This window comes from Cupressus sempervirens, chromosome 3 (genome assembly GCF_028749045.1).
Source record: "Cupressus sempervirens isolate cs-2001-9-10 chromosome 3, ASM2874904v1, whole genome shotgun sequence".
Taxonomy (NCBI): Eukaryota; Viridiplantae; Streptophyta; class Pinopsida; order Cupressales; family Cupressaceae; genus Cupressus; species Cupressus sempervirens.
The window spans coordinates 216290206-216306698 of record NC_143120.1 but is presented as its reverse complement, the minus strand read 5'-3'; positions in this window follow the sequence as shown (position 1 = coordinate 216306698).

Genomic DNA, 16493 nt, shown 5'->3' with positions numbered 1-16493 from the left:
AATGTAAACTAAATTCATACTAAAACTAACAACAAGCACTAAGCCATATATGGCAATAGTTTTCAACCATAGCAAGTTGTTGTCCAAGTGCCTTCTACTTGGAAAATAATAAAATTACAATTTGAACCATGGTTTATAATAGCTATTATATGAAATCAGGCATCAGAAAGGCATGAGACTAATATGTCCTATAAAAACTTGTTTAAAGACGTGAAATTGTGACATAAATATTATGTTATTATTTTTTAAGGTTAGAACCCAAGATCTCACTGACAAGAAGCTCACAATTTATCCTTGTGTTGAATGCCCATGCCTTCAAAAAGGAATATATTCATAATAACATATCAATTGACCTCATCGATTACACAAATTTATGTAAAATTTAGAGTAATTATTTTTCTTATTTGCCTTCGACATATCTAGTTCCCATTAAACACATTTGCTAACTATAATATACTTGAAACTAATAGAATCAACATTGGTATAGGAATAAAAGCTTATCCTTGGGCTCTCGATTCCTCTACAACCAAAATCAAAATTAATGTCAACTAATTACTAGCTTAAAGTTACCACCTAATTAATTAGTTAGATGCACACTTTAAACCATTTGTTAAGATATTGTGAGTTGGTTATGTTTTGTAGGGCATTCCAATCTCATTAGGTCAACAATTATAAAAGGAAAATTAAGATAACTTGAGGTTTATTTTCTCAAAAAATCATCATTCCATTTAAATGATTCACATGCATAGTATGTTTATTGTATATCTCACGACACAATAACATCTTGAATGGAAATTCTTCCATTTAAAGGAGAGATAGGTTGCTTCAAAAGCAACTAGAATGCAGAGTGTAGTTGAGAATTCAAAAGGGCCACCATGAATTGTGGTGACATGGCAAAAGGATAGGGGATTTGGAAAATTGTGGGTGACTCTATGATATGGATATGTGGATGAAAGTTATATCTTTTAGCCTTGTTGTCATCAAATCCAATGAGGTTGGACTAGTTTGTTGCAGAGAAATGTATACAGTCTTCCATATTATATTAATTGGGGTTTGGTCTATTTTTATAACATTTGCATGGTAGTGAGGTTAAGTTAGTGATAAACTAATAGTGAGTGGGGTTAGAGTTTTTGTAGGGTTAGCACATTGCATGCATGGCTATATGAAAACATTTATTCCTTTAGTTGAATCATTTGTGGTTTTCTCACATGGCATTGAATAAGCTCCAAAAAAAAAAAAAAAAAACCACCAAAGAAAAAAAATCGTCAAACTTTTTTTTTCTAGATTCACAAAAACATAGTGATTCTTTCTATTAACAAATTTTTTGTTTTTGACCAAAAAAAATGGAGACTGTGAAGAACAAATATAGAAAAATATAGGAAAATTTGGAAAAATTCATTATGTTTTTTAGTTTTATTTTATTTTATTTTATTTGTATATGCATTTTGTCTTGAAATTAGCCATACCCTTTTAAAATTCATTTGATATGTATTTATTTTTTGTTTTTCTCTTAATTTTTTAAATTTTAAATGTATCATTGGCATTTACATTAAATCTTTAAGTGTTGGAGATAATTGATAACTTGTCATTCATCTCAAATTGGCAAGTCACTAGTTAAGCCAAACTAGAAATTGTATTGCAATCCTCCAATTATAGCAATATACTTTTTATGCTCAATAATAGGGGTTTCATATTAGCTAGATAATTTGTGAGAAGACACCATAAGTGTTTTAGTAGGTTTACAATTTTCTAAACCAAACCTTTTTAACATATCTTTCAAATACTTCGCGTGTGATATAAAGTTACCATCTTTATTTTTAAAAATATGCAATCCTAATAAATACTTCATCTTATCAATTATACTCATATCAAACTCTTTATTTATCTCTTCAGAAAATTCTTCACTTGCTTCACCATCATCTCCAAAGATTATGTCATCCATGAATACTTAAACAATTAATAAGTCATTGTCAATCATCTTCAAATATAAATTACTATTAGCATTACCTTTTACAAATCTCAAACTTGACAAATACTTATCTAATTTTAAATACCATGCTCTAGGTGCTTGTTTCAATCCATACAATTCTTTCTTCAATTTAGAAAACATATCTCGTTTGTTAAAGGGAAAGCATCAAGATGCTCAATGTATACCTTATCTTCTAGCTCACCATTTAGAAAGGTTGATTTGACATACATATTTTTTTCTTGTCATAACTGCTTTGTCTTTGCTTCCAATAATTTGATCATCACCATGATTCTTAATCAAGTTTTTGTTAGGTGTCACTGCTTCAACTTTGGTTTAGCTCTAGATTAAAATCTAGGTTCTTCTCTCTATTCTTGAACATGTACTTCTTTCTCATTCCATTCTCCAAATCAGTGTCAATCTCATAAAATAGTTCTTGATCAAAATTTTCTTTAATAAGCCTTTCATTACCTTCTTCATCAAAATTATAATCAAGTATTCTCTCCTAAATTCTATACTGTCATCCCTCTCAACAATAGAGTTATTTATCTAATTAGAACATATTTATGTTGTACTTTTCAATGAATAGCCAAGAAACATGCCTTCATCATTCCTTGAATAAAACTTTCCAATGTCATCATCTCTCTTAATATAAAATTCACTTCTAAAGATTCTAAAATAATTCACAGAAGGTACATGACCAAACCAAATTTCATAAGGTGTCTTACCAATACTTTGTTAGATTTGTACTATGTTAATAGTCTACTTTATTTTATTCAACACTTCTCTCCAAAATACCTTACAAACATTACCAAGCATCATAGTTATTTTTGCCTCTTTCAGTATTCTATTTTTCCTCTCTTCTATCCCATTTGTTCTAGTTTTTTAGGGGTTAAAAAGTTGTCTCTTTATACCATTATCTTCATAGAAATTATTCAACTCATTTAAAGCAGTAAACTCTCCACCTCTATTAAATCTGAAAAATCTAATCTTCAAACAATATTTATTCTCAACTCTACTATCATGCCCAAATTTTGAACAAGATACACACACAAATTATTCACTTTTAATTTTTGAAATACTTAAAAAAATTATATCAAATTATTTACAAATTATATTTCTATAAATTATAATAAATCTAGTCATATTCAAGGAAATATTTTTAGTGCAATATATTCACAACTTTGAAATGTCTCTTCTAATATTATAAATCACATATGGATCTTACAACAACTCAAAATTTACATGTAACTATTTACAATATCTACATGTAATCATTTATAGTATAGAACATTTACAAAGTTTCATAATAAATCATCTTAATACCTCCAATGGAAAATAAAATCTTCCAAGATTTTCTCCAACACAAATCCATTTAGAAAATGACACTAAAAACCATGGAGAGCTCATCTCCCAACCTAGGTCTCTATGAGACTACCCATCAAGCTTGGAGAACCAAGACCAACTAGGTACAATTAAAAAAAATACATAATTAAAAAATGATGAGATACAACATTCAACACCCTTTTGAGCTTACACAATAGGTTACTAAAGAAACCAATATAATGGGTGAAGATGTGCCTAAAACAATTAAGGAGAAGCCAAATACAGAAAACCAATTTTTTTGTCACAAGGAATACAAAATAAATATCAACTCTCATAAAATTTCTCCCCTTATCACCCCCAAAGTGCATAAAAATGTACTAGCACATGTAGTCCATACTAAATTCTTATCCATCTTCCTTTCTAGAGAAGAGTAGACACTCAAGGGAAAGGCCTTGTTGGTATTTTTAAACTACCAAGCAAAAAAAAACTTGATATGAAGATGATGAAGACAAACTTAGTCTAAGGGTTAGCTATTTCCTATGCTCAACTAAAGGATTCTCAAAACTAGGCCTAACTTCAACAAAATCACAAGTATTTTCTTCTCTTTAGGTTCTGCAAGACCAAGGTGGGTGCACCTGAGGGATAAAATGATTCAAAAATTGATATCATCTTCACATCTCATTTATCTACTGATATTCTCTTATAATACTCATCCCCTATAGCAAATGTTTGTTCATAATTCTTCTCAGATTTACATGTAATCCTAGGTAACAACAACTAACTAAAAAATAGAGATTAAATGCAATCAAACATTGACTAGCTATGATACTCTTCATATATTTAAAGTAAAATTGATTTGATTTTAAGATTTTGTTTGATGTTTATCCATGATCTCTTCATATGCAAACTGAAATAATTGATTAGTGCCTCATCCATTGGGAGTCAAATTCTACCCAATATTTTGACATAATTTATTGTATAACAATCAGTATTATTATCAATTTTCCCTAAAACTCATTATGATGCATATCCTTCTTACTGCCTAGAAATCCTATCATATCATTGAAGCATTTACTTAATTCATTAAATTAAAAGCAATCGTAAGTTGATATAAAACCTATCCTAGTTGCATTAAAGTGAACATGCCTTTCCCATACAACCTCAAGATAACCAGTCAATAACAATGGAGACAAGATTCAAAGAAAATAGATATGGTGATAGTTCGTGTTTATATTAGTTCTCTTTGAAAATTATATAATATTGGAGTAATACTCAAAAAAATCAAGACAAAACAACATGATCTCTAAATGTTAATGTATTCTCAAACTTGCAGAGAAAAATAGATCATAAAGTTTTCATCAAGGAAACTGGGCCAAATGTAAACCTAGAAAAGACCTAAAATTACATAACAATTCAGACCCTTTCTCTAGCCTTGGGATCTTATTTATATAGCATGAGATGCAACAAGCTTCAAGCTTAGAGAACACTGATAGTTGTCCTTAAGAAAAAAAGATATTTACAAAAGTTACTATCAGAAAAGACAAAATTTTGTGCAACAGAATAGTTTACATCATGACTATTTCTTTTGTGGGGAGCACTTTTGCTATGCTTCTTTGTTACTAAGGAGTTTTTGATTAGCACTGATTATGATGCTTATGATGGACCTAGTTCTAATACTTGGAAATTGAGCTTGACTTGGGGTTCTCCATCCAGGTCATTGTGTACTGACAAACTAATAATTACAATTGATTCTCCTACTGCCAAGTCATCAGTTTGAACCTCTGTGCTTGTTACTATAGTTTATTGCTTATCTTTGTCTTCTTCTTCTTTAACTAATGCATCAATTTTTTGCAACTCTTTTTGGTCTGTCTCATCTTCATTGGTTTCACTAAGTACTAACTATTTTAAATGTACAAAATTTGCCACCCACTTGTTAAAAAATGCATCATTTGGCCAATCAAAACTCAATACCTCACATTGCTTCTTCAAAACAAAATCTCCTAACTTATTTATTTCAAAAAATTCTTCCCTAATAAAATCATAGAATATTTTAACTTTAACAACCTCTTCAGTTTTTTTGGCCCATAATGCATGCCCCTTTTCATTTATGATCCCATTAATTCTAAGGCATAATAAGTCATCTAATTCTTTGGTCCAATCTTCTTTGTCCTTTAATTTATCCATTTTCCTGATTGCATGGGGGAAAGCTCAAACTTTTCAGCAAGATATTTTTAGAAACATATTATAATTCTCTTTTGCACTGCAACCCTCTTATCATCAAAATCAAAGAGATCATTAGTCATGTCGAAAGTCTTTTTTATCTATTCACAAGATAGACTAATGACTAAAACACATAAAAGGGTTACATCTTTATCTCTGCTACCCCATTTACTCATAATGGGCTTCAAAGCATCCTCACTACCTTTTATCTCATTCAATATGTCCATTTTTTTACCAATTTTTCATGGAATGTGGGCCAATCAATCTTATCTACTAGATAGAAGATCCTTTTTCTGATTTTGTCCTCATATTGGTTGCTTAACTCCACATGTGATGCCAAAATTCTTCTCTTCTCCTATTCAAATTCCTCAGATGTATAAAATTTTTGGTCTCCATGGAGTATCTAGTAGCTCTACAAGGGGAGTTGACTTATGAGGCTCAACTGGAGGATGGGGATAAGCAATCTTGGGTTGACTAAATTCTCCCACTTTTCTCTTTCCAAGTTTCTTATCCATTTGAGCCACTTGAGCCTCCAATTGATGTATCCTATTTCCTCTCTCCTCATATACCTTTAGCATCTCTTCAAATTTAGCATTGAGCTCTAGAAATTTATTCTTGTCCTTCGCAACAAATCCTCCAAAATCCACCATTTCCTTGGTCATGAGAGATACCTTTTCACTATCTACCTCCTCTGCCCTATACACCATGAGGCTACTTGTATGTTTAGCACTTGAAGCTTCTTACATCCTAGTTTTGTCTTTCTTCTGAATGGACCATATCACCAATGCTTGATGATCATTACTATACTTCAATCCTTTATGGGCCTGGAAGACCTCTTCTTCATTTTTAAATAGAGTATCTTTTTCCTTCCTCACAACATAAAAAACCATAACATTTGCAATCTCTCATTCAAGTAATATCAAAATTCCTAAATCTTTTAATAATTTTCTTCCCCCTTCAAGGTTTATCTATGAAAATTCCTCCATGAAATTCATTTTAATTTCTTCTTCAATTTTAGAGTCCATTCTTTCAAGTTTCTTTGCTTTGATCCTTTTACACTTGGCCTCAAAATTATCAATTTTTCTTCTCCATAAGAATTGAGAAAATGCTAATGGACTTGACAAAACTCTCATCATCAATAATTTTTTGAGATGCCTATGCTATTACAGGATTTATTTCCTTGCATCTATAATATCCCACAATGAGAGCTAGTGTTGGAATAGGTGGTTCCTCAGGTACTCCTTCTTCAATATCTGCAATTGTAACCACAATATCCCTCTCCCCTCCTATCTGTCTTAAGTATTCTCTTAAGGATATTTCATCATCTATCCTGAGTGTGGTCCAAATAGATGAATATTCTTCAACATTAGAAGATGATCCCTACTCCAATTTTTGTTTCTTAGGTGCATGTGTAGTAGGTAGGAATTCAGAGCTTGATCTTTTATATGAAGGAATAGGTTGTACACTCCTAGCCACTATTTACCTGACTCTTTTCTATAATATGTTCTACCTTAGGTTCAAAATCGTTTTACTTGCCAATTTCTTTTCAACCTCAATGGCCTTGTTAGGGTATGCTTGTGTCCAAATTTCCTTCTTTTCATTCAAGGTTTGCATAATTCCTACAAAGTTATCCATCAACATATCTACTTTCATACCCCAATATTTTCTATCAGCTAGGGGATCATAATCTAGCTCAAAAACATTTATAAAATCCAAGACTTTGTTGTACACTTTCCACTTCTTCTTCCTAAGCTCTTGCTCTTGTAATGAGAACTTATTCCTAACTATGTCCTCCAGAAAGTATACCATCTTCTTATGAGCTTTGGCTTTAGTTCTTTCTCTAAAAAGGTCATAAAATTCCTTTGAATCTATAAAATGGGCATGGGACTAAGCCATTTGATATTTGTCTAAAAATTTCTCCAAGTTTCTCCATCCCTTCTTGACAATAATAAAGTTGTGAACAATAGTAAGCTAGGGAAAGAAAGTACCTTTAGATTTTCCCAACAATTCTCTCTCTTTGACTGATCCTATCTACCATAGTAGCTTAGTAATCCCTACTTTTAAAGGCACTTGATAGGGTAGCACATGTGGTTTTCCAAGAAAATCATAAACTTTGAAAATAGTAGACTTTGTATATGGAATGATGTCTCCCCAATTGTGACTCACCATCAACCCCTTGGCATGATATTTTGGTCTAATTTATTCTAGTAGAGGTTGTGGTATTCTAGGGCTATCCCCTATTAACAACAATCTAATCCTAGAAGCAAATTACATGCCAAATCTAACAAAACTAGCATCAGTCACCTCCCATGTTATATTTGCACTCCATAATTGGACAGGGAGCTTTTCTTCATCTCTCTCCAATTCCAACTTCATTTCTCTAGAGAAAAAAGTAACTCCCTTATACAAACATATATACATCAACATGGAGTACCAACATAAGGGCTTATTAACTTTAGCCTTTGCAATACCTATTAACCTAGTATAAATTTCTTCTACCAAGAAAGTAGCAGAGTAAAAAATTAAACTCATACCATATTGAAAAGTTTGAGCAATGATGAAGACAATGGAACCTAGGATGTGGTCTTGCTCATCCATGCCAAAGATTTTGCATAGAGAAAAATACAGTGCCTATGCTCTAGGGTTGAAATACTTTTTTAACAAAGGCTCTGGAGTGTTTGGTGTAACTAGGGGTAATGATCCTATTCTGAAAAAATTCTCTTATGATGGTCATCTCCTTAGATATACTCTTTGTGTATCATACCTAGCTTGGAAGTCTTCCATGTCTATCTTTTCATGGACTGCATGGTTAGGGTTTAACTTAAAAACTTCTCTAATAAATTATGGTGAAACCCTAAAAAGCTTATCACCAACATGATTCTTCACAATTCTAGTAATTGGATCATATTTCTTTGATATTGCTACAAGAAAATCATCATAAAAGAAAATTCCCAGGATAATTAATTTGCCTATGTCAAATTCTCATACATTATTCAACAGAGTGTCTAGTCTTCTTTCTACAAACTAGTTTTGGAAAAGCTCTAATCCTCCAACCGATACTTTAACATCCCTTAACCAGTTTTCTTTTTCATAAAAACCCTCACTAACCAATAACCTAGGGCTCTTCAGAATAAACTCTTTTCCCCTCGCAAGCTCATTCATGGATTGTGGCATTCATTCTAGGAAATCGTCATTCATAGCTCTTTTTAAATAATCTACCTTTCGTGAAAAATCCCTTCATGGAGGCATGTCTAGTAATTATCCTACTATGAATATAACTTCTCAATTTTCCAGAAACCTAGAAGACTAACCCAATTTTCTTGTCTTTCTCCTCTGAAAATCACTTAGCAGTAAATTGAAACCCTTGGAAAATTTTGCCCTTAGCTCTGAAAATATTTTCTCTATGAAAATTCTACAACCTTACTATTCAATAATGGAAAATTGGAATTCTTACTACAACATTAACCTCGCATGAAATAGCATTGATCATAATTAAGCCTCAATAGTCATATTTTGTGCCATGTTGTGAAATTTGAAATTCAACCGTCAATCTTCAAGAATTGGATGACTTCTAGCTTGAAACCCAAATGATTGTGTTAACCTTTATGAAACTATACACATGTCAACAAGGTGATTTTCTATATTTGTTAAAGTTTGAGAAATTTCAAATTGCAGGAAAGCATCGATTACCTACCTTTCTAAGACTAACAATCACAAAAACTTTTGGAATTTTCTATATTCGCTTTTAATATTTTGGGCCCACTAATACAATCACCCTCTAGCTCAATAAACATGTAGACCACTCAACAAATTGGTATAAGCCATTTAAGCATGCGTTCTAGCTCATCATGACTAGGCAACCCTCTGAACAACTAGCCCCACCTGTCCACATGTCAATCAGGGGCTTTCCCACTTGGTTAAACATCATACAGTGACCAATGAAATGGCTTAAATTTTCCAATGTGTCTTGACAATCATATGACAACCCTAAACCTATTCTAACACATCCAACTTGTGCGGTTAATTTAAGGAACTGACATCACCTTGAGCTATGTGTCATGTAGGTGTTTCCCGACATTTGCTAAAGGTCAAGCAAGTTCATAATGTAGAAAAGCGATGATCGTTGATCTTTCTTTGATCAATGGTTTGCAAAGGTAAACATGACCACAGTTAAAAACACTTCTAAAGAACATTAAGGAATCAAAACTGGATTAAAACCATGGTTTGAGACAAGGATTAATGGCAAAAAAAAATTTGGAAAAAAAATTTTAAAAATAAACACAGAAAAAGGAAAAAGAATTTCCTAAAACAAAAAACCTCTCACATAATTTTCAAAATAAAGCAATGCTTTTGGAAATTTTTTAAAACCTAGGGTTAAAAGAAAAGGGTTTCATGAAACTTAGAATTTTATCTAGGGTTTTTAACAGGTATTATCTTTTATGAACATAAATCCACTAGGTTTGCACTATGAAATGCAACAAAATTATGAAAGGTGAAAAATCAGGCCAATAGGTCCAACTAACCCCTTCACACAAAGTCTACTTCTTCCATCCCAAGGGTGAGTGATGCCCTTTCACACCCATAACATCATACTCTTAAAATAAAAGTGAAAAGAAGGTAAGAGAAATTCATCAACAAACAATAATATAAAATGGACAATGAACAATACACATATACATGTATAACAAAATTTACATAACTTTTATTTAGAAAAAAAATACAATACATAATTCTAAAACATGACAAAAACTCCAACCATTTTCCAATCTATGAAAAATGACCTAATTAGAGAAGAGTATTCTATCCTTCCTTTATCCAATCTCTAAAATATAAAATCTCTAAAACTATAGAGAGTGGGTGAACAAGAACTCTATTTTCCAATTTCCCTATAAAAGAAAACTAAAATCTTTATTTTTCTCCATCTTGAAAGAGATTAATCACTTTAACTCCACCTAAGTTTCCCTATTTTCTTTGAATTTCCAACTCACTAAAGATAAGGTGGGAAGTTGGGTAAGACTTCTTCAATTTTTGCAATATTTTAAAAATGGCATTTTTAAAGTGTTAGAAAAGTGATTTTAACTAAAGTAAAGTCAAAATTAAAGCCATAAAATATAGAACAAACACATAGGTATCTTAATTTCACTAAAAGAACACCCTAGGACTCTAATACATCTCTTTGAAGTCACCTTATAATTGAAATCTGAAATTTAATATAATTGAGCCTTCATATGATAATTTTATGCAAGGGGATATAACTTCAACATTTCTCATTGGTTAGAAATAAGGTTGGATGTATTTTGCCAATATCTAAATCTGACTTATGACTTATACACATAAAAACACAAGTGCCAAGTGACAATATAAAATATAAAACTTAACATTATGAGTATACAATCAAATTTTCACAAAATGAATCTAATCTAACACACTCATTCACACTCAATTCACAAAGTAAAATATGTAACAATAAGGTTACTATCTTTTCATTAGATCTAACCTTGATAGTCTTAGTTAATACAAAGGTATAGTCTTGGTTCTCCATTTTACCATAGTTTTTCTTGCACACTCAAACCACATATCAATTTTCCAAGATAAATTAAATCATATGCATATATAGATCTTAAATCAATTCTATATTCATAATTGAAAAAAAATAGAAAGTATTGCTTAGTCAAATTCCAAATAATCATTTTCCATTACTAAACCATTGTGCATAATTGTGCATATACAATACTAGCATAATCAAATTAAACATAATATGACTATTTTGTAATATTTCATGATTGTCAAATATGTAATCCATCTGACATTTACATTCAAAAAAACTTTCATACTCCTCACTAAAATAACAAACCAAGTACATGAATGTAAACAATCATCAATCATCATCAATAAGTTTTAACATCATAAATGATCACCATAAAGACATAGTGTCTCAAAGTTTCAAATAGTCTGAATAAAATTTCAAAATAGTTCAACATATAACAAGGTCTCAAAATATAAAATATAAAACATGTAAATAAACTACTGATATACTATAATGTGCCAGGGTGAGGCCTCACATCCACTCCTAAATTTCTTGATATTGCAGAAGAGGAAAGCTTCCCAGGTGTTAACCACAACAAGAAATAGTTATATGATTTATTTCAGCAATATCAGTTCTAGTTTCATAAGTCTTCTCATTGTTTACAGGCTAGTAATAACTCATTTATTATAGGGAATATCTCAAATGTTTTGGCTTCTCAGCTTGAGGAAGATATTATAATTGCTAAGGACCCATTGGGAATTGAAGAATCCATATATAACAACATACAAGATTGTGTAATTAATCAGTCTTCTCTCCATGAGGATACTAATTTGGGATAGATTGAGAATAATAAGGATTCTTTGCAAGATTAGATAGATGAAATTCCTTCAAAAATTCCTTTAGACCTTTATGATTATAATCAAACTGTCTCAATTGCTCAATCTATTTCCTTGAAACATCAAGTTATTAAAACTCCAAAATCAAGAGGACGGCCTAAAGGATCCAAGACTAGAATTGAAATTGCCTCTGGTATTCAAACTACTTTGGATGACAAGTTTGTGGTTTCTAAGAGAGTGACAAGGCGAACAAAAGGTTCTCCTTGTCCACAATGAAGATAAATTCTTGGAATGTCAGAGGTATTAATGCCTCTAACAAAAGAAAAAGGATCAAACGCTTAATAGATGATATGAAATCAGATATTGTGTTGCTTCAAGAAACTAAACTTTCACAGTAATCATATGAAAAGACATTATTCAAATGGTCAAAGTGGTCTTCCTTTCAATCACCAAGTATTGGAGCTTCGGGAGGACTTTCAGTTTTGTGGAATCCTTTGTTAATTCAAGGCCAGCTCATTCATCAACATTAGAATTGGCAAATGGTGCAAATCTCAAATTTTGAAATCTCATTTCTCATTATTAATGTTTATGGGCCAAATTCTACACAAGACAAGTTAAAACTTTAGGATACCTTGACTCAGAAAATACAATCATAGCAAACTCAATTAATCATTCTCGGGGGAGATTTTAATGTAGTGTTGAGTCAGGATGAAAAAATAGGTGGTATCTCTCCTCCTCTTCGAACAATTGAAGATTTCTCCAATTTTATTGATAATAATGGGCTTATGGATATTCCTCCAACTCAAGGAATGTATACTTGGTCAAATAGGAGAGATGGTTTTGCACAAATTGTTGTTCAGCTTGACAGATTCTTGTTGTCTCAAGAATCAAAATTGCAGCAATTTCAGCTTAGTTCAGATATTTTACCATATTCAGAATCAAACCACTAGCCAATCATCTTATCACTTACTCGAGCTGCAGATATCAAGCATTATCAATGTAAATCCTCATTCAAAATTGAACGTATGTGGCTACATCATCCTCATTTTCTCCAGCATCTTAAGCAGTGGTGGGTTAGTGCACCTTTTGTTCCGAGTTCTAAGATGCATCAGTTTGCAATGAAGATGAAACATATTAAAAAATACATTAAACAATGGAATCGGGATATCTTCAAAAATATCTTCAATCAAAAAGAGATTGTCAGGGTATAATTGGGGGATATTCACACTGATATCATTCAAAATGGGATGACAAATGATACATTTATTAAACAAAAAAATCCTCAGAATGAGTGGGAAGAGTTGTGTGGAAGAGAAGAGGAATATTGGCATCAAAAGTCTAGGGAGTTATGGCTTCAACAAGGGGATAAGAATACTAAATATTTTCATGCTTCAGCACAACAAAAAAGAGCAACCAAAAAAATCTTTAATATTAAGGACTCAGTAACAGGTAATATCTTAACAAACTCATAGCATATTAAAGAGGAAGGTATTTGGTTTTTTAAGAATCTTCTTGCACCAGCTGAATTTCTAGCACCTTCCCCTTCACAAGTGGCAAATCTTCTTCAAGCCATTCCAAAATTGGTGTCTCTAGAAGATAATAATATGCTTATGAAACCGATCTCATTTCAAGAACTTCAAAAGGTTGTCTTTTCATTCCCTCCGAAAAAAGCTTCGAGTCCTAATGGATTCATAACGCTATTTTTCCAATGCAGCTGGGATTTTATTGGTTTTGATCTTTTGGCTGCAGTGGAAGAGTCTAGGAAGTGCAAATCAATGCTTAAGTATTTTAATACCACCAACATTGCAATTATTCCTAAGTTGAAAGAGCCCAAAACATTTTCTGATTTTAGGCCTATCTCTCTTTGTAATCTTACACATAAGATTATAACGAAGGTAATATACTCCCGTCTTCAGTATCTTCTTCCAAAGCTAATTTCTTCAGAGCATGGGGGATTTTGTTCCTGGTAGGGAGACTATGGAGGGAGCAATGGTTGCTCATGAAGTTCTTCACTCTATAAGTACGAATCAGTCTCCTTTCATAATCAAGCTAGATATGATGAAGGCCTATGACAGAGTTTGTTGGTCATTTCTTCTTCAAGTCCTCTAGCGGATGGGTTTTTCAAATCAATGGTGTAAATGGATAAGAGCATGTATCTCTAGGGCTTGGTTTTCAATCATTGTTAATGGGACAACTTCTGGTTTCTTCTCTTCTACTCAAGGAATTAGGCAAGGAGATCCTCTTTCTCTGGCTTTGTTTATCATCATGGCTGAAGCCTTTAGTAGAACCATTAGGCACTATCATCTTTTAGGAAAATGGAAGGGAGCAAACATTATTGGCACATCTATTTCCATTACACATACTTTATTTGCAGACAATACACTCCTATTTGGTATATCACAAGTGTCAGAAGCTAGACAAATAAAGAAGATTTTGGAGTTGTATTCAGATGGCTCAGGGCAGAAAATAAATTCAAATAAGTCAAAAATCTTTCTTTTCTACACCAATAAAGTGATATCGGACAGAATTGTTAAAATTTTGGGATTTTCAAAGGACTTTCTTCCATCAACATATCTTGGAATTCCATTTTTCATTGGATCAATGTCATGTCCCCTTTTCAAATAATTAAAAAATAATAATCTTTGCTAAGACAGGCAGGCCCAAGAAAGTGAAGTTTCGGAAAAAGGGAGTTAATCTTTGGAAACCGTTGGACTAATAAATGATAATTATTATTAAAATATGTTTCATTAACCTCTCTTGGACGTGAGTTACAGTTATTCCCTTTTTAAAGAGGTTTGGAGGCATTTTGGGGGGTATTCCAGACTTGATTTTCACTCATTCTTTGTTATTCTTCAGAGGCTGCCAAACCTGTGGAGAAGGAGACCCAAGAACGGGAGTTTGCAGGTTTCCAGGGAGACCCAAGAATGGGAGTTTGCAGGTTTCCAGGAAGGCTAAGGACGGGAGTTTGAAGCCATTCCATGTGCATGCTCATACAGAGTTTGCCTTTGTGCTGAACAGTGCAGATTTGTGAGTTTCCGGGTGTATTTTTTGTAAGAGTTTGGTGTTTCCGGTTGAGTATTTCATATCAGTTTTGGTTGCTGCTGTATTTTATACTTTAAGCTGTTAAAATAGAGCTGAATATATATATTGGGACGTGATTAAACTTCTGAGATAGATTATTAGTGTTCTTGTGGTGTTTCCGAGCATATTTTGTGCTATTTCGGGAGCCCGATGAGCATAGTTTTGGTCCTACATTTTTGAGCTGTTGTGTAAAGGCTATACGGATCTGGAAATATCAATTTGTAGGCTTTTATGCTGCTGAAAGTTCTGTAAAAATTTCCATTTTCAGATTCATTAATAATTTGTGAAGTTGTGAAGCTTTTAGCACTATTTTCAACATACCCGATTTGGGGTTTCTTAAGGAATTTGGTGGATCTTTGTGATAGCAGTTGTTTGATTTTAAAGATCTGATTAGAGGTTGGAAATATCATGAAAAAATCAGAAAAGGGACATTTCAGTGGTATCAGAGCCATGATCTTGCCAGCCTGAGGGTTTGTAGAAGTTGCAGGTCAGTTTTGACAACTACCCAGATCTTGCATGTCAGGTTTGACAACTACCCAGATCTTGCATGTCATAATTTATGATTGCATGTTGCTTCTAATCAGCTGCATGTCAAAATTTATGGTTGCATGCAACTAAGTGAAAGAGAAAAAAGATATTTGCAGCGAGAAAAGAATAAAGAAATTTTGATCAAACCTCCAGTTGAAAGTAAAAGTACAAAATCCAAGGAAGGGAAAAGTATGGCTGATTCAGATGAGATGGCAAAGAAATTCTTCCAAGACATCCAAAATACTCAGAAGCAAACAGTGGATAGTTTGGCAGAAACTAGAGAGGCTTTGCGAATATTGACAGAAAAACTACAAGGAGTTGCATCTATTAATGAAAAAGGGAGCACTTCAGAGGAGCCAAGAAATCTAAAATCCACACCATCTAAATCAACCAAAACTATTTTCTTGCCTGCAGATGAGCCACCAGTACCAAATCCAGCCATTAATCCTATGGAAGAGGTTACAAGTAACTTGATTACATTAAGAGCTACTTATAATGGCTTAGATGATGACTTTCGTAGTTCAGTTCCTTTTAGAGAATATGTGGATATGATGAACACTTTGATGCCCAAGAAAGAGTACAGAAGGGAGCATGACATAAGTGGAAGAGAGCTCAAAAATAAGATAAGCAAGTTTATAGCACCTACTTTTGATGGAACAAGTAAAATTTCAGCTAGAGCATGGCTACAAAAATTACAGACCTTCTTCACACTTAACCCCATGAAGGAGAGTGATGTTGTTCAAATTGCAAGTCTACACTTGGAAGATGTAGCCTATGATTGGTGGTATGATGGAATGACTACTCAAGGTCATGATCAGGTAACTACATTTGATGATTTTAGTCAAAGAGTGATAGATAGATTTGACCTCAAGGATGATGATTATGAGGATGTTGTTGTGCATGATGGTGAGATACCTGGTGTAGATGAGCAGACATTGAGCATTCATGACTTTTCTGAGAGAGAGTACCAGGCACAGTTAGATGCTTCGTCACATGAGATTGAGGCTAG